The following is a 19446-nucleotide window of genomic DNA, read 5'->3' as shown; positions in this document are numbered from 1 at the left end:
CATACACAAAAAAATGGAATTTAGAAAGGAAAATAAACTATTGAACTAAAAGCTGTAATAAATAAATATTATTACTGTATTTGTAATTCTCAAAGAAATGAGTTATTTCATACAAACAAAAATTCCTGTAGTTGATGCAAGACAAAGAAAATCTTTATAGGCTGATAAGAGAGAAAGAAAATAGAAAATCATCAAAGAACAATTAGGATTCCAAGAAAAAAGCTCTGAATCTTAGTGAATTTAAAAAATATTTGAAGAAATCAATAACTATTTTACAATGAGTATTTTTGACAGAGAAACACTTCATACATTACTGGTAAGGGTAATAGGTGAGGAAATCTTGAATTAAACCTATCAAAAGGGCATGGTGTCACAAAGTAAAATGCATCCCTGAAATGCAAGGATGGCTCAATCACAAAGTCTTATAATGCATCAGCAAATTAAATATAAATCATCTATGGTAATTTCCATAGAAGCTGAAAAGTAAGTTTAAAAAATTCAACATATATTCCAAATATACTTTTTTTAAAAAAGGATAGAAGTATACTTTTTAAATATATTTGTGAGTTTTTAAAAATCAAGGCACAGTGTTACGGTTAATTGACAACCCTAGAGACATTTATTTAAAGCAGAATGAAATTAAGGTGCAGCTTTAATACTTTCTGGAATGTTTGTTCAATAAATAAGAACCAAAATTAAGACATAAGAAGAACACATATTGAGTTCATAGAGACAAAATATTCAATTTCAGGTGATAAAAAGTGTAATAAACCTTCAAAAGTTGCCAGAAGAAAGAAATGCTAAATGCAATAGTATTCTTATGTTCCAGCATTAAAATCTCATTAATTATTTAAAAAAATTCTAACAAGAACATTAATTATAATTTTATTACTTCGGAATAAACAAGGCATAGATGTATGAAAAACAATGAAAGTTTTACTGGAAAGTACAAAGAAAGACAATGGAAGGTGGAACAATGCTGTGTTCTAGGCAAGAATAAATTTTCTTAGGATAATAATTTTTCCCTAAGTCCAATTAAAATTCCTAGAAAATGTTAAGCAGAACAAATGAAAACAACTGCAATAAATAATTATAAAATTCATTAGGAAAGAATGTGTAAATTCTTTAGTTTATGAAAGTGTAAATAATTTAAGTAAGTGAAGACCAGCCCAGCCCACAGAAGTAGATGTAAACATGAAGTTAATGAAGCTTAAGTTTCTGTACTTTCACTGCGTGGACCTTCCCAATGTCCTGGGGGAGTTCTAGTAATGTGTTTTCATGGTCATATGTTTTTGTAAATTTTACAAAAGTAAATATTTTTCCTTTATGAGCCTTAGCCCCCCAAATTGAATAAGCTCCTCCAAGCCATATAAAATGCCACACTATTTGATTCTACCATGCTGGATATAAAATTATGTTATAAATCTACAATAATTAAAAAGTTAACCAAGTAGTATAAAATCAATAGAATAGAAAAATAAATCATTAGAGCAGAAAAATATCTAGAAGTATATCTGTTGACATGTAAAATTTAATTATATGAGAAGATACCACAAAAATGTTGATGAAAGAATGAACAATTTAATATAGAGTATTAGGTAACAATTTAATAATGTTCGAAACATTAACAACAACATGGTATGAGTATGAGAACAAATGCTGGCTGTTCCCACCAGGTGCCACTGTGTGAACTTAATCCAGCCCTGCTTTAAGTTAGGAAACTGGGAAATATACTTCAGATCTGTATTCTATACTATATTGAACTCCAGATGGAGTAATGCATTAAACATAATATATTTGATTCTAGGCAGATATGGAATTTTGAGTTGGAAATTCTAGGTTTGAATTCTGATTCTTATACTTTCCAGCTGAGGGATCCCAGGAAAGTTGTTTAATTTCTCTCTGGTCCTCAGTTTCCTCATTTACCAAGTTGGGATTGTCATATATACCTCAGAGTGTTTGAGCAAGAGTTTAATGCAATAGTGTGCGTGTAAACTGAAAAGGGGTATGTTTTCCATGGCATTTTGTACCTTTCTCCCTGAGCCTCGGTTTCCCGATCTGTAACATGGGGATAATACTACCTATCTCCTAAGCTTGTTGGGACAATGGAATTAGATAATGCATTCATTCATTCATTCAATTACTAGGGTCCAGTAGTTATAGTGCTGGGCACACTGGGGTGGACAGCAAGCCCAATCAGGAATTCTGTGTCCAACTGGACCTGAACCCAGGATGGGCTTGGTCCTGCTGCAGGTCTCAACAAACACCAACACACTATAGTTGGTTCTGACTGCGTGGTGCAGACCACACTCCTCAAAGGAGATTCCTTTTTTGTGCCCTTTACATAGAACAGGGGCTTTAGTTGATATTCCATCCATTGGATGGAGGGATGAATGTGTGCATACGCAGAGGGTGACTTGTTTTTATGAATAATCTGAAGTCACCTAAATGTCCAATACAAGAGGAGGGGCTAAGCAAACTGCCGTAATCACTTAGCAGAAGAGATTGCAGCCATTAAAATGGAAAATTATGAGGATCATGAAAGACAGAAAAACATTTGATCCACACTTGCATGGGGAACAAAAACAGAATACAAAATGGCATATATGTCACAATTACAGCATGTCCAAACTGAAAGCAGGTATTGAAAAACAAACCTTTGTATTATAGTAGGGGGATTCTGGGAGAATTTTAAAAATTCCTGCAATAATCTGACAATATTATGATAGCAGTGAAATAACAATGAGAAAGAAAATGGCTACTGTGTAGACAGAAAAAATGAGTTATTTTATTCATTTATTTTTGCAGAAGTATAACTTAACAAAGAGTAATGTGCATGTATGTATGCACTCAGTGAACTTTTACATGTATATACAACCAGCTTACCCCCTCCAACTGAATCACTTTATGGAACATTAAAAATGGGTAACTTTAAAAGGAAAAACAGTTTTGGTGTATGCTGTAGGGCTGGAGAGAAAACTAATAGATAATATTATTTTGCAGAAAGATATCACTGTTACTAATGGGAAGATAAAATGCTAGAATGTGTAAAATGAGCAGAAACGCTAGCGCCCACTCTTAGATGGAGCTCAGATGCTGACAGATTTTCCAAGGCAGACAATGGGAGCAGATTTTTTTTTTCCCTTTACACTAAAGGACCCAAATGGAAGAAAATCACTTTGGAGTGATTATGTATAATACGCATAGCTACAAACTGACACCATCAAGATAATGTACATCACCTCAGTGTTCCTTCCATCAGGATAAACAAAGCCACATAGAAAAATCCGAAATGAAATATCACTCTCAAATGCCACCCCTCCCCATGCAGAACTGGGCAAAGACAGGACTGGCGAAGCAGCAGTGTGGAAACAGGAAGTCTATGCCTGTCCTTCTTTGCCCTGGTCCTTCCCCCTGGTTTCCTCCAAAATGCGAATACATATTGATATATTCCTCTCACAGCCCTCCTAACTCCCAAACCACAAACCCTGACGCCTTCTATCATTTCAGTGTTTTCTTTTCTGTGAGTAATTTATCAGGAGTGTTGTTTGGCTGTTTTATCTTTTTCTTTTAAATTGCTTCGGCAGATCTAACCCCTCTGGAGACAGGAGACAGGCACAAAGCTGTATGCCGGACCTAGCAAGGCCCCGCGTCGTGGGCGTTGAATGAACGCTACCAGTTGGCAGGATGAGTCACTGAGATGCGGGGGCTGCAGAAGGAGGGTCGCAAGGGAAAGGGCGCCCGCACCGCAGGAGAAGCACGTGGGTCAGGAAGCGTGACGTCAAGCTCGAAGCCAGTCTCAAAAATAGTGAACCTCCTCTGTGAATCAGAATGCTTCTGTGGGGAAACAACTAAGTGGACACGGAAGGCTCTTTTCTTTTATAAAAGTCATTTGTGCTCAGCCTCAAGACAAGCAAAAAGTTACAAATCAAAATAGACCCAGAAGTGCTTTAGGTATTCAGAAACTCATCAAAAAGCGTCGGAATGAACTTAACCATGTTCTGTGCAGTAACAACTACAGAAAAGCATGATAGAAAGTGAGGCTTCCTTCCCTACTGCAGTAACCCGAGCAGGTGGGATCCCAATCTTCTCTTTAGACAAATAATGTGTTTCTGGTGGATCCTTATTAGAAATAATTCAGGATAGGGGTCTCAGTGGGCATGGACCATAAAGTCCTTGGTTGTGGAAGCTGTCAGAGTTAACCCCAAATAAAAACGGATCTATGTTTTATGATTACATAACATGCCCAGACTTGAATAGTCCAGGTTGTTTATTCTTATGTGCCTAGCCTGCCAGATTCAACCTGATTCAAGCAGTACCAGCTTTAATTAACTTAACTGGTTTTCTTCTCTTAATGGAAAACAGAAATATGTTAGTTAACCACTTCAATACTCTCTGCCCTCCACCCCGGGAAAGTCTTTGTGAATTCTATATGATGAGGTGGTTAAATTCCTTAGTGAATGATTTTATATAAGCATATAATCACAAAAATAATTTTTAAACATCACCAAAGCTGGACATATGTCTGGTATTTAATAAATACCAAATAACTAGTCAGACCACACAGTAGTTCTAAATTCGAAAATCAATTCTGTAACATTAATAATAAAAACAATTACCTCTGGGAATTAGGTTTTTTGTTTTCTTTTGGTGATTCACAAGCTTGTCATAATAAGTGTAAAAATAGGGTTTACCTACTGAATAAAAAACGTTCTATTTATAAAAACCAAGCAAGGCCAATAATTAAACACTGCAGTTCTTTAAAGTTTAGTTTTAAATTTTGGTCTTTTTATAAAATTTCTTCTAATGTTTTAAATGATACATAGTACAGGAAGCTAGAGGGTCTATTTTTTTTTCTTAACTAACCTGAAGCTATTAAGTAAAAAACATAAACAAATTATTTTCAGTTTCTATTGTTAGTCTCTATATATCACCAGGCTTGCCATATTCTCAATTATGTATTACCAAGTTGCCATAAATGGTGAGATGAAGGTGGAAGCTGTGGGATGAAAGTTTTAATGAGGCACACTTGATTTTCCCAGGTTCATTTCATGTACGTGTCACCCATATGACAAAACATCAATGTAGAATTGAATATTATAGTAGCAAAGGAATATAGAAAATAGACATCTTTTATTTTACTTTTTATTTTCCCCCATTGCACTTAGTACTTTCAGTGAGTTCCAGATGAGAGACAAGTATCAATCCATGCTACTTACAATTCTAATAATTTGTAACAATAAAGGATAACAGCAAATGGTTGCAGGGAAAATCCAGCTCCATCTATACATAGAGAGGCACAAATACATAAGGGAAACCTGAGTTGGGATTACAAAATGGTCAGAGTATGAAACAAAAAAAAACTTCAGGTTGCATTAAAAATTTTAAAGAAAATTATGTGGATATCAAGAAAGGTCAAGAACTGACTATAAACTGGGCATTATGACTCTAATTCTCTAATAACCATCAAGCTAATTTATAGTGGTACAGTATATGAAAAAGATCATTGTTTCTTCAAATGAAATTTCATGACTTCTCAGACGGAAGCCACATTCTGTGTCACACTATAGAAGAGATGTTCATTACCCTTTTCTTCTGAAAGGGTTCAGAAGCATGGAACATATTTATGATAAATAGGTGGCCATTGTATTGAAACAATTTGGAGTCTGTAATAATTTAGACTGGTTTAAAATGAAACATTTTTAAAGATCACTCTTGTATCCTTTCCAAGCTATTCGGAACAATTGGTTCTGTATATTAGATGAAAATTTCAATATTTAATATTCCTGAAGGGTGAGTAACAAGGATATTGCCTCAGAATAAATAACAAGTTAAATATTCTACCTGTTTGGCAGGACTGCTTTTACCTTCATAATTATAAAATATTAATCAGAAACGTTTTACAAGATATTTTTTAGAGAAGATAATATAATCCATTCTGCAATGGATTGTCCACAATGTCTGGCATACAATAAAAATTACCTGACAGGAGAAGAAACAAGAAGCGTGATTGATAAGTAAGAAGAAAAAACAATCAAAACAAGCAGACACAGAGGTTATCCAGATATTGGAGTAAGCAGAGAAAAGTACTTCAAAATAACTGATTAGTATGTTATAGAAAATAGAGACAAAAGTGGACCAAATGGATGGAAAAATGACAGTACTGGCTACAATCTCCAACACGATATTGACCAGCCCTAGTAATAGCAGTCATCTGTAATTGCGGCTAACCTGAGGAATGATGGCAGCTAAGGGTTTTTGTGGCTGTAACTTTATGATTTGGACACTTTATGATTTGGACCCCAACCAAAGAAGAAAAGAATATAAATATCTCAGGAGATATTTTTACTTGGGAGTTAAACTGTTCCATAAGGTTCTAACTTCTATCTTTTACTTAAAAAAATACTAAAAAAAAATGCTCTAATCTCTTTTCAGTTACTGAAAGCTACTGTTTTAGGATGCCAATGTCCTTCTTAAATTATTACTGACATCAGCTGTGAATAAAACAGGACCCAATTGCTTGGAAACATCAAAATTGACATAAAATTGTTCTGATCAAGATATTTTTACTGAAATATTATTGTTTCAAAATTTTGCCATTGATTTCTGGTATCACCATGATGCCAAATACTGATAAAAGTTAAATCTTCAGTGAGCTATTCATGTGGATCAATTAACACAGACTTTTGAAATCTCTGCTATATGACCAGGCTGTTACACCCGTCAGCAACCAGTTTAGTAGTTGTCCTAATTGGAAAGGGGGAAGGGGCTGGGCTGGGGATGTCAATCAGTGACAGTCTGACTCAATCTCCATTCTCTCACAGCCTGGATTGGAACCTGGAGCAAGCAAAGCCTTCAAACCTAGACAGGGTGGGGTGTCTTCATCTTTCACCCCTACAACCTAAGAGGCAGTGGAATTTTTCACTTATTCCTTTCATTAGAGACTCAAACACAGGGTATCAAACCTGCAAAAAAAAATTTTCACATTAAAGATTTCTGATGGCCATTTCATTACTTATTTTAATTTCCTTTTTGTTCCAGACACTGCTGTCTGGGAGGGGCATTTAAATGGCAGATATCATGCATTTCCCCCAAAAACATTTTCAGCTACCTGATGGGAGACATGAGGGCCCATTCTTTTAACGTGAGCAGGGTGTTTATTTCCCTGGTCTTTAGTGCTGTCTACAGCGTTTCAATTTTATGAGGATTCAGAGATTTCTACTGACTGATTTTTCCTCCTTAAAAGGTTGTCAGGGCTGCTGCATGCCTAGGATGCCGATGTTCTGTAAATTGTTTTGCTGGCACACAATAGATATGGATTAGATTCTTGCTTCCTGATTCGCCGCAGGCATATTTTGGGATGGCTACAGCTCTGGGTGCAGAAATCCCACGGGAAGGCGTGCTGATGCTCTGAAGCATGGGCGGACAAACTATGGTCTGAGGGCCAAATCCAGCCAGCTGCCTATGTTTGTACAGCCCATGAGCCGAGTATGGTTGTATTCTTAAATGGTTGGAGGGGGAAAAAAATCAAAAGAATAGTACTTATGACATGCGAAAATAATATGAAATTCAAACTTCATTGTCTACAAATAAAGGTTTATTGGACGGGAGCCATGCCCCCTCATTTGTGTATCAGGTACGGCTATCTCCATGCGTAACTGCTGAGTGGATAGTTGCAGCAGGGACGGTATGGCTTGCAAAGCCTAAAAATCTTGACTCCCTGGCCCTTTACAGAATGTTGGCCCACTGTTATGGATTGAATTATGCCTTCCTCCCACCCTCACCGTAGATGTTGACGTCCTAACCTCCAGTACCCATGACGGTCACCTGATTTGGAAATAGGGTTTGTGTAGATGATCAAGTTAAGATGAAGTCGTCAGCATGAACCCCTAACCAAAGCGTCCTTATAAAAATAGGGAACTTGGGTACAGACACAGACACACGCAGGGGGACGCCCAAGTGACAGTGAAGGTGGGGTGGGGCCTGGAACAGGACCGCCCTGAGGCCTGCAGAGGCCCCGTCCACACCTCCGTCGCGGAGGTCCGGCCTCCAGGACCGTGAGGCAAAGGCCTTTCTGTTATTCTGGCCCGCCCCGACCCCCAATTTACAGTGAAAACTGTAAACAGCATCCGTGGACAGGAGCTGGAGCCCTTTTCAGGCCACCGGGTTCTTAGAGCATTTGATTTCCACAAACTCCGCAGATGTTTCTTCCTTTCCCTCCCTGTGCACCTGTGGAGAGGCCCCGGCGAGTGACCTGGGCTCCACTGTGGGAAGGGGACTGTTTCCGTGTGGCTTTCTACCCTCTGTGCACTCTCAGACTCACCACGTGTGACATGCACCTTATTTTTCCCAATAACAAGTGAATCAAGAACTGTCAGTTAAACTCCCACCTGAACCAACTTCTCATAGCCTCCTATTCAAAAATTATATTTTTTACAAAGAGGCTTTCTTTTAGTAGATAAAACAAGAATGGCTTCCTAAGATTTTCTTCCTATCAATATTTTCAAAAGCATTCACCAGTGGAAATGCCCGGCAGAATCCCAGAATATAGGGAAACATTTAGCTTTTCATTTTAATATCCAAATAATAAAACAAGGAAATGAATGTTTTGGGCTCCTTTAAAAAACATTTTAGGGAACCAAACTTTTTTCAAAAGAGTTTTTTCAGTTAAGAAGCATGAACATCCAGATGTGCATAAAAGATCAGCTAAGGGTTGGTTATTCATTTTGATCACAGGGCTTTGGGATTCTTTGGTAGATGGTCTGGCTTATAAACATGTGGCTGTACATTGTTTTTAGAACACATCTCTTGCAAAAATACAATGCTCTAGTTCCTCATCAAACAAAAGGTCTACTAAGCAGCTTCTCGATGCCCAGTTCCAATTCTGGTGCTTTGGGGGAAAAAAATACACCGAGACACAAACTTTGAGCTCAGTGAATTTATGGAATTCATTTTTAGTCTGCTTGCAAAGATTAGAAAATTATACAGTTAAGGGCTAAATGGATGGAAAGATTTATGTGTGCAGTCAATGTTCCGAGCAAAGTCCTTGAAGCTGTCATGAAACCACAGGGAAGGGAGTGGATATTAATTCAGCTGCACCTGGAAGTGGTGTGGTCTGGATAGACTTAGGGAGTCAGAGAGAGGGTTCCATGTATGTCTGCGCTGGTGCCACTGCTCAGAGCCAGCCGTACTGGGAATGCCGACTGTAAGGTTGCTTGTTCTCCAACAGTCAGCTTCCTGAAGTCAGGAGCTGCGTTGAGCTCACATTTCTACCCCTAAGGCCCAGAACTGGGCTTGATGGAGACTTGGGACTCAATAGGGCTGACTGATCGGATTAACAATAGTGAGAAGCTTTGTAAAATAAAAATCAATGGCACAGCTGGAATGTGTGATAAGTCCCCCGAACCTGTGGGCTGTATCCCCATAGGTTATTTAGAAGGGTTTTGGACTTAGAATTCATTTCTTACAGAAAATATGATAAACAGTGGTTAGCTTCCTGCTATAGCTGATCCACGGGACTTATTTAAACGTGCAACAGGGATATGTATTTATAATCACAAAGGAAGCAGTGAAACAATGCTGTTCCACTAGAGCCACATTTAATAGGGTCACCACTCAAAGAATTGCTGGGGGCCGTTCTAGAGTTCTCTAGGGCCAGGTCCACGGGGGAAGCACACTCCATGTTGATTCAGGAGGACAGGATGAAGGAGAGAGGCTGTACAGTTGAGGGATGCTTAGGAGAGTCTGTGGCAATTAAAAAGGATGTCCAGCTTCTTGGGATAGGAATGGCAGGTCATAGAAGGACTGGTTTTTTCCTACTCAGCCATCCTTCACTCTTGAACTGAATGCACCAAAATGCAGCTCAGACTGGCTGACACAGAAAAGGGGATGGGGCACAGCCAGATTCAGGGACTCCAGCGTGGCACAGAATTTAGTTTCCCTCCCCCTCTTAGTTCTGTGTTTATCCTAGTAGCCTCATCCTCAGTCTATGCTCTTCACATTGTGGCAAAATGGCCATGGCCTTTCCAGGCTCTGTCCTACCACCTCAGGGGCCACAGCTGACTGGTAACTGTGCAGAGCCACATTGGACCCTGTGGCTACAAGAAAAATCAGCCATACTGATCTCATCTTTAGAATGGTGATACTTTCTTCATCGTGGATTCTCTTTGCATTAATTTTTTATTTTCAAATATATTGCATTAAAATATTATTTACCTTGCTTACTGAGGTTTCTGGGGCCCCTCTATTGTGTCTAGATAAGTACCACACCTGTTTCTACCTAGTGCTAGTTCCTAGTCCTGTCCAGGAGATTATTCGGACCTGTTGAGTCTTCAGACCCTTAATGACATACTTTTCCCCCAGGTACTTGTTTTCGGTTGAATCATGTCCTCCCCAAAGGTATGTTGCCGTCCTAACCCCCTGTACCTAGGAATGTGTCCTTGTTTGGAAATAGGGTCTTTGCAGATGTGTTCAAGGAAGATGAGGTTGTTAGGGGGGACCCTAAGCCCATATGACTGGTGACCTCGTAAGAAGAGGGAGACAATGTGTGAAAACTGACATGCTTAGGGAGAAGGGGGGGCCATGTGCTAATGGAGCCGGAGACTGGTGGGTGAGCCTACAAGCCGAAGGATGCCAAGGAGTCCTGGCAAACACCATAAAGCTACAAGAGGCCAAAAAGGATTCTTCCCTACAGGTTTTGGAGGGAGCAGGTTACTGCCCACACTCCAATTTCAGACCTGCCGACTCCAGAATGTGAGATCACAACTTCTAGTTGTTTTTAGCCACCCCATCTGCTGTTCTCTGCATGGCAGCCCTGGGAAATTAACACAGCCCTCCTGTCCTCCTAGGGCTCCTCTCCTTGGCCGAACGCCTGAGATCCAGACTGTAGACGATAGGCTGGCTTCTTTATCCCCACAAGTTTCTTCCCCTTTTATCCACGGCTTCCATGCTGGTTTGGGTTCCACTGTGAAGTCTTCTGTGGGACACGTCCAGATGATTCCCTCTCCATTATGGAAGAAAAAGAACCTGTTCCCGTGGACTGGGAGCCAAAGGTCCACCAGCCAAGAAGAACTGGCTGGGTAGGAGTTTCAGAGTAACCTGGAGGGCAGTTAATCAGCTGTGGTGTGGCCTGAGGCCTTCTTGAGGAGTGGGAAATAAGCTGACGGCAGCGGGGGCCTTAATATTAATGCAACTTCCAAGCTCCCTTTTGCTCTGCCTTAGGTTTTCTTTCACTCAGGTGACGAATCTGGTTGTTCCTACTTTAAATTCTCTTGTCCCCATTACCGAGGCTGGGCACCTCAGTTCCCGAGACCCTTCCCTTTCCCTTGCTTTCCCGCACCTTCGCCAATTCAACGGCCAACATCTGTGGCCACTGTTCACGTGCAGAAGCTTCAACAGAAATGCAGCTAAGGTTACACAGCTAATCATTGGATGGTTCACTAGCTGCAAACCCCTCTCTTCTTCCCTGACAGCAAGAAGGCCCCACATTGGTCCATGTATGGCCAAGACTGGCAGAGTTCCAGTTATCGACAGAATAATGCTTCATTAGGGTTTCTTGACCAAATGAAGAATAATGTCTTTTTTCAGGTGTCACTTAGTTGGCTTCTTCCAAACATGATGTGTCCACGCTTTGAGGACTTTCTGATTATTAGGTCACAGAAGGTCTGATTTTCTGCATAGTTTTATATCATTACATTTAAGAAAAAGGGGGCAGAAACGGATTTCACAGCCATCTGTTGAGTACATGGAATTGCTATTAGGAATCCACAGACCTCTTTCTTGGGTAGGTGGGTGGGAGAAGTAAGGGCAGGAAAGATGAGTTCAGGAAATACAGTCCTGAGGTTGGGGAAAAGCATAGGTGTGCAAAGGGTGATGATTACATTAAGTTATGGACAACAAGAAGCACGGAAAACTCACGACCTGGTAATGACAGTGATGAACTAGACATTAAATACTACCAAATAGCGTGGTAGTACAGAGATTAGACAAAGTGATGTGTGCATCTTTCTACCTCCCAGAAACAAAGGGCAACTCAGATCAGTTCTGAAACACCTGTTGAAAAAGTGGACTTCTTTCCTCATGTACTCTGCTGAACAGGCATTGTTTTTTGACCCTATGAATTCTTAAAAAACAAGAATCAAAATCAAGCCGGTTTCAGTGAAGCAGTTCACAGCATATGGGGAACCTTGGAATGCATTAAAACAAAGGGTCATGTGCAATGCCCATCGCATCGCTCCACACACAGGGGCACCCCCACTGCACAGCACACGGCTCATGTAAGAAGTATTTCACATGTAGAGCTGTATGCCTAAAATTCAGTATAAATGTATTCAATGCACTTTATGCACATCCACTCAGTACCATTTCTGAGATAGAAAACTTGCCAGATATCCTAGCTTTTACGTAGCAAGGGGAAGAAAAACAACTTTCAGAATTACCGTGCTGAACTTTGATGCGACTATCAGAAAGTTCCTGCTTCATTCGGCATCTCTTATGCAAACTAAGTGGTACACGATTTCATTTTAGCTTATTAAGTCAATTACCTGAAAAATAGACACCAAATTACAATGTATACTGTTTTTTTTCCCACTCTATAGAGAATCAAAATGTCACAGGTAGGTGGGATACAACAGAATTTTTAAAGTTTTCTGCTTATGAATGATACATAATTTCAAGTGACTCATAGCACTTGTTGAAATCAAGTATCCAAACCTGGCTGACTCATAATCACACTGACATTCAGGGCTTCAAGCAGAGTTTCCATAAAAACAAAAATTGAGCCAACGAACGTATTGCAGAGTTATCTTGACCACAGCAAGTCACTAATGATCAGGCTATCTGTCACTTAAATAAGCAATACTGTCCCCAGATAATGTACTTGATTATCTAACTCTGTCACAACTTTAACAGAATGCCATGGGATACATTTAAAACTCTTCTTTAATGCGGGCTCCATTGTCAAGCTCTAACGAGAAAGTAGGTCTCTTTATTCGTCTATTATTTTGAAAATGGCCTCATTTATTCTCCAAGTACATGCAAGACATTTTGGATAACTGAAGAATACTGTAATTCTTAAAAACACGGTGTGAGAATGTCATCGTCATTTGTTTCATCTCCTTTGGCACCAGAGAGCCTGAGCAGACCATACAATAGATTTTTCACTTGGGTGTCTTTTCAATGAGAGGGTTTTAGAACAGAAAAATAGAGCCCTAAATAATTAAGACTGATTCACACTTACCATCTCACAATGACGTTCATCTTACTGATTTATAACACCTTTATGAAAAGTCAGATCTCCTCCATTTCAGTTTCCTATTCTAATGTGGAAGATGGAGATTTTACTTAAGCAGCAAAACTTCAAAGGGGAAAACTTCAGAGATGGACCCAGCGCTCTTTGCATTCTGTCTTCGTTTATGAAAGAGGAGAGAGACTAACAGATATACGCAAGAAGCTTTAGCTAGTTAGCTTTATTCAAGTCCTATTTTCATATTATCAGTTGTGTTGCCGTTATAAACACTTTTTCCATGTGAAAAGGGCACCTATTATTTCCTCCCCAAGGAAACTCCTACGGAGGAATCATAAAGTTCTGAGGAATTAGTAAGAATCTCCTAACAGCTGATTCTTTCAGAGTTTTCCAGGGTTCTAACATAATCACCTGTTCATTCAACCAGAGTTTACCTAGACCTACCGGGTAGAAGGAAAAGGATATAGTACCTGACCTCCAGCAGTTTTACCCTTTAGTAGGAGAGGAAGATCCCTTGCAAGCAAACACTTTATTAATTACATAGTTGGATAGAGTGCAGAGGTGTGAGCATGGTGGAGGGTCGGAGGCTGACACGTGGGTGGGAACGGAGGGCAAGGCCGACGCTGACTGAGACAGATGGGTGTGGGTACCTGAGGAAGTGACCTAAGAGCTGAAGAATGAAAAAGCTTCAGTCCCTGTTCAGAAGGAGAAGTGCTTTCGGGAGAGGGAATGGGGGGCTGCACACCTGGAGGTCTGCACGATCGGGTGTGTAGGTGGGAAGGAAGGTAAAGGAGGGCAGCTTTCACTCATCTCCCTCTGCTGCTTAGGAGGGAACCAAGTCGGGTTGCAGTCAGGTGGGGGTGCGGGAACTCGAGTACACAGGGATGACAGCAGCCCAGGGCGCGTGTGTCAGGGAGTATGTGCACACATGTGCCCTTCAGTGTGTGCAGGTGTGACCCCGGCCAGGAGGGGCCTCTCCCTCACAGTACCAGCACCTGTCTGGGAGACCCAAACTCTCTGGGCCACCTGTGTGTTCTCGGGCAAGTTAGTCTCTGATATGAATGCCACCCCCTTTAGATGTGGCTCAATGCCTGAACATCTGTACACAGCTGCTCTTGGGGGCAAGGGGGAGCATCAAGGAATGACCCAGGGCTCTGGCTTATGCTGCTGGCAGTGCCTTTACTGAACTAGGGCGAACTGGAGAACAGAGTTGAAGGGGAAAGAGGGAAAATACTTCCCCACCCTACCAATTACAGGGCTATTCTTTTTCCAGTTACACCATGTAAGATGTCACAGGGGCAATAGGCAATCTCAACTTATCCTTTTACTCTTTAAAACCTAAGAAGAAAAAAATGACAATGTCTTTAGCCTTTCTTCATTCCTCTGAATAATGCCTTAAACAGACTGGTTCCTCAGCAAATATTTAATGAATTTGAATTCAAATTTATTCTCTGTTAATAGATTCCGTCAGTGACAAGCCCAAGATTTGTATCTTTAGTGTAAATCAGGGTGTACCTATATCAATCAAGAGTTCTAATTACCAACAACAGACATCAATTCTGATTAACTTAAGAGGAATTTATTGGAAGGCTCTCAACAGCTCATAGAACTAATGAGAAGCCTGGCAAAACAATCTTGGAAAGTGAGCCGGAAGAGCAGGAGAAGAGAGCCCGGAGCACCAAGATCACAGTAGGATAAGGGGGGTCTGGCTGGGTCTCGCCCACTGACAGCTGTCCATCTGTGGAATGACCACCGTCACCCCTTGGCTCCCAATTCTGCTGTCATCATGCTTAATAAGCTGTAGATGCTCCTGGTTCTTTGGGTCACTCCCTACAATCTCAATGCCAAGGACAACATGCAATGGACGGAAGCTCAGTATATGCCCACATGCTGGCTGCTGGGAGATGAGAGAAGGTACATCTGCACCCCTGCTCTCTTCTGGGAGGCAGGGACCTCTCAGTGGAGAATTTCACCAAGATATGAAGGTATAGTGAGTCAGGGGCAGGAGATGGGGACCAGGAGAGTGGAGGAGGAGGAGACGAGACAGAATCCAATGTTCACAAGGTTAGGGACATTTTGATCTTGTCAACCATAATTTCTTAAAGCAGATTCAACAAACTCTTTTCAAAAACATATGAGTCTTTTCTGAATAAATGTATCTAAAATCATCCAAATGGTTTGTGTGAATAGAAACAGCTATACAATCTAAGTGACAAACTCTATATTCACACAAAATACTAGAAACTTTAAGCATTTAATAAAACCAAAATGTAAAGAGTGAAACTTGTTCTTATTTCAATACTAATAAAGAGGAAACTTTCAGAATAGAAATCAGGAATTAGTTATTAACCAGAGAGTCATTAATTAGGTCCCGGTAGTTGAAATGGATGAGCTGTGTAATACGTATTCCTGAATCTTAGCTCAATATGGTGCCACTATATGGTTCTCATTCTGAGATAAAGACCCGATGTGACACAGGGGAGTGGGTATGTTCATTTATTGGGAGTATGAATTGTAAATCAGTTTGTTTTCTCACACCACATCAAAAGTGTTCTCTCTAGTGCAGAAGTGATTTGCTTATTATGACCATAATGATTATCTGTATCATGCACGTAGGCTAAAAATTCCCCACTTTACTATCTTCCACTTTCTCCCAGTGTTCATGAATTAGTTATTTTAATATTTTTAAATAGTCCAGCTGACTCTAACATCTGCACGCTCTTCAAGGTAAATAAGCTTTTCCTTTAAAAATAGGGCCTTACATTACTTACACCATATCAATGTTAAGTCATGCTCTGAAAAACTAGAGCCCTATTATGATAAAACACCACGTTGTAAAAAAATACCACCAATTCATGTATTTAAGATTTTCTGGGTGAGGATACATCCAAATTCCTGCTGTGTAATTTATTCTTAATAGCCAGAAATAGAAAGCACAAATACTTAAAAAATTAAAGTTGTTATTCATCTTGCCCATAGAATATTTTTTCTTCAATTTCTAATTATATGTAGGACTTTCAAAGTGTATAAGATGGTATTTCTTTGGTAAACAGTGAACCAGTCATCAAGTTCATAAACAATTTTACTTTACATTCCATGAAGGGAAATGAGATCATCATTACTGTCTATGGTGATAATAAGTACATAAATCATCATAGCCTTAACCAAAGGTTAAAGCCATCCTGCATTATGATGGATACACAGCACGGGGAAGAGCAGACATTGTCTCTAAAAAAAAGGAACAATACATTTTCAAGGAGTGGCATCTAATTGTATAAATTAGAACCTAGTTTCAGAATTTAATCAAAGCAATAAGTTATTGCTCAAACCAAATTATTGAATCTGAACAATCCAATAGCTATATTTGACTTTATAAATTGAGCTGTCCAGATAAAGAGTTTTTCATGTGCATTTAAGAAAGTGTCATATCTTTATCTCTCAGATACTTTTAAAGCAAAATATTAGTTCTCCTTTTAACAAAAAGGAGGGAAAAATCCACTTGGGCAAATAAGTGACAGAGATCTATATAAGCTTAGTACCAGCAGATTTTAATGCAGGCACTGATTTTTTTTAAAGCCTGTTATATATTTTGGCAGGAATGAATAACTTACAAAAAAGAGGTCAGATATGACAGGAAGTGTAAAGTGGATCAATGTTTCTTGAAGGCAATTTGTCAATACATGTCCAAAGCCTTAGCTTTATTTTTGCCCCAACAAATCCACTTTTAGGGATATATATTCAAGACATAGTAATGAATTTGTATAAAGATTGTGCTGGGAGAATGCTCACCATAGCATTGCTTATAAAAGCAGAACATTATTAATTAAACATCCACCATTAGAGCACTAGGAAAATAGATTATATACAATGGCATTAACAATGAGGCTGGGAGTGATGTGTATTAAAACCTCAGTGAGAACCACTTCATACCCACTGGGTTGGCAATAGGCAAAAAGTGGGAAAATAACAAGTTTTTGTAAGGACTGAGGACATTGGGACTCTGAGATATTGCTGGTAGGTATGTGAAGTGTCTCAGTCACTGTGGAAAAGAGGCAGTTCTTCAGAACATTAAAAGTAGAATTACTGTATGACCCAACAATTCCACTCCTACGTATACACACAGAAGAATTGAAAACATGGACTCAGATACTAGAACATGGATGCTTATAGCAGGACTTCTCATAATAGCCAAAAGGGAGAAACAATCCAAGCGTCCATCAACAGAAGAATGCATAAACAAGTCTAGTCATGTGATGGAATATTATTCAGCCATAAAAAGGAATGACCATGGATGAACCTCAGAAACATTATGCTGAGTGAAAGAAGCCAGCCACACAGGGTTACATATTGTATTTTTCAATTTATATGAAGTGTCCAGAATAGGCAAATCCATAGAGACAGAAAGCAGATTAATGATTGCCAGGGGATAAGAGGAGGAAGAAATGGGGGAGTGATTGTTGAATGGGTCCAAGACTTTCTTTTAGGGGTTGAACGTGTTTTGGAACGAGATAGAGGTGGTGGTTGCACAACAGTGTGAGGTACTGAATGCCACCAAGTTGCTCACTTTAAAATGGTTAATGGTTAACTTCATGTTATATGAATTTTTTCTCAGTATAAAAAAATGATGATAGAGAGGAGTATGTATGTCCTGATAAGGGAAAGAAAAATTTCACCACCTACTTAGTGGGAAAATGTTCAAGTAGGCAAGAAGATAGTGGCTAGAGGACTTTATTGTTATACTTGCTAAAAAATATATATGTATACATACCCATGATTCTACACAAAAGCAACCACAGTGATGATTCCTGGGTGAGGGGATTTAAGGGATTACATGGTGGGGATTATGGGCGAAAATTATTTTCTTATCCGTATTTCCAAATATCTCACAATTAGCATGTAATTCTTTGTATTAAGTAAAAAATGTATAGGTGATATAATAAAAATGGGAATGAAAAACAAGGATTAGGTCCCACCCACACAGTGCCTCTGCAGAACCTAATAATAATCTGGATAACTTTTGCATTATTGGTCAAATTACGTCCTCTGAAACATAAGGGCATGGGGAAAAGCCGGATGCGCCATGCTAATAAAGCATCGTGGGCTCTCCAAAGTGCTCCATTTTGCTTCTGTTCAAAGACGTAAACCTCTTAGTTGAGATAATATTGAAGCAATTATAGTAAAATAATCAAGTTGCATGACTTTTGAATGCATTCAAAAGAAATAAACTAACAAAAAGTGTCACGTCAAGAAAATAAACCCGCATGCTGCGTTTAAACACACCTTTAATAAGAATAGAATTTACTTAACATCACTCATAAGAGCTCATTTTTGTATTCATAAAGTACATAAAATTATGATCAATTTAACTGGGATAAAATAAAATATCGTATTTTATTCACCATTTCTCTACTGCTATTTCACATTGCTGTGGAAAAAAAAAGCTACATGAATAAAAAATCTGTATTTCCATGCTTTAAGAAAAACTTGATAAAAATCCAAAACAGAAATCACATGACCACCAATTGCATTACTAAAAGAAAGACCGAATTATTCTATGAAAGAATGGGCTCTTTCAATGCATTTTGAAAATTTCAGTTTTTCTACTTGTACAGTTATCGCAAATCTTTAAGGTTCTGTCTGTGTCTGAAATTATGTGTCTAGATGTTACTAACTGCTGTCCTGAAGGTCCCCCTCTCATCACGTCTGGTTTTCTCCCTTACTAGCAGAGCCTGATTCCTGCTTTTTCACTAGGATTTCAGGAATATCTGCCTTATTGCAGGCAAGGTGCCCAGTCCCTGGAGGACTGAATATTGCTCCTACCCTCAGGTCATAATGCGATGCCCAGTGCCTGTAATGCCAGGCCAGGAGGGCACCGTATGTAGAGCATGTCCTGAATATTGGCTTTAGGAGGAAGAGTCTGCTTGACCCTGGAAATGCACACTGTGGCCTCTTCCAGGGTCAAGGGCTAGCCATGCAGACTGTATTACAAAACGGCAGGTGGACATGAGCTAACATCTCTTAAACATCGACCAGATTCTGGCACTGTTCTGAGGACTTAACATTGACCAAGGGATTCACTCCTTGGAACAATCCATTGATGTAGGGGCCATGATTATGCCCTCTTTACAGATGAGAAAACTGAGGTCCAAGGTGCTTAAACAAGTTGCTTGAGGTCATCTGCAGTGAAACCTGGAGATTGAACC

This window comes from Manis javanica, chromosome 5 (genome assembly GCF_040802235.1).
Source record: "Manis javanica isolate MJ-LG chromosome 5, MJ_LKY, whole genome shotgun sequence".
NCBI lineage: Eukaryota > Metazoa > Chordata > Mammalia > Pholidota > Manidae > Manis > Manis javanica.
Note: the sequence above shows the minus strand (reverse complement) of the source record.